The sequence below is a fragment of the Orycteropus afer genome, unplaced genomic scaffold (genome assembly GCF_000298275.1).
Source record: "Orycteropus afer afer isolate SDZICR_OR568_19922 unplaced genomic scaffold, OryAfe1.0 scaffold00944, whole genome shotgun sequence".
Classification (NCBI taxonomy): domain Eukaryota; kingdom Metazoa; phylum Chordata; class Mammalia; order Tubulidentata; family Orycteropodidae; genus Orycteropus; species Orycteropus afer.
The window spans coordinates 285,508-286,481 of record NW_006922531.1 but is presented as its reverse complement, the minus strand read 5'-3'; positions in this window follow the sequence as shown (position 1 = coordinate 286,481).

The window sequence follows — 974 nt, the reverse complement described above, 5'->3', positions numbered from 1 at the left end:
GGGTTATTTCTGTGCAACTTCATTTAAAAGGTAGAAAACTTGCAACTCTATGAGTTTATAACCCATTCATCTTTTATGGGATAGTTGTTATATGTATGACATCTACATATGTTATAAAAACCACAAGACAATGTTATGGATTTTTCATCAAACAGTTATGTATAATACAATATTAACAAGAAAAAAGCAAAATGACAATTTTTATTATTTGTCTTGTGGACTAGTTTTTGCTACAGATTTCTTCAGATATTCTCCATTTCCAGTGAGCTTCATTAGTTTCTGAGAATCTGAGTTTTTATTTGTCATCATTTCCATTCACCAGAAAAAATTTCTTTAGCATTTTCTGCAATTCATGTCTGTTGATGACAAGTTCTCTTGATTCTCTTTTATCTGAAAATGTTTTTATTTCAACTTCATTTTTTAAAAAATAACAGATTCACTATTTATAGTTTATATGATCTCATTTGTTATTGAAGAATAAAACAGATTTTATACCATCTTTTTCTTATTTCTTCTTCTTTTTCCAGTTTCCATAGGATGCAAATTCATCTCTGCAGGTGGAATTGCAGAGAATCAAAAAGAATACAAGCAATTAAACTCTGTGGGGGAAAATGCAGAATTGATGTAGTAGCTTGGAATAATCATCAATTATATCTTATTATTTTAATTATGCCACATATTTTGATTATACCACATATAATATGTGGTATAATCAAAATAATAAGCTATAGTTTATTAAATAGACTATGCCAAGTACTGCTCTAAGTCCTCATTTGATCTTTGCCAAAATGCTGTGAGGAATATGTACAATTTTTCCCTAATTGACAAATGAAGAAACTCTGGCACATAGGAGACATAGTGCCTAAGGCATTTTACTGCTAACCAGAAAGCTGGCAGTTCAAACCCACCAGCCACTCCACAGAAGGAAGATTGGGCAATCTACTTCTGTAGTGATACTGCCTCAGAAACCCAAG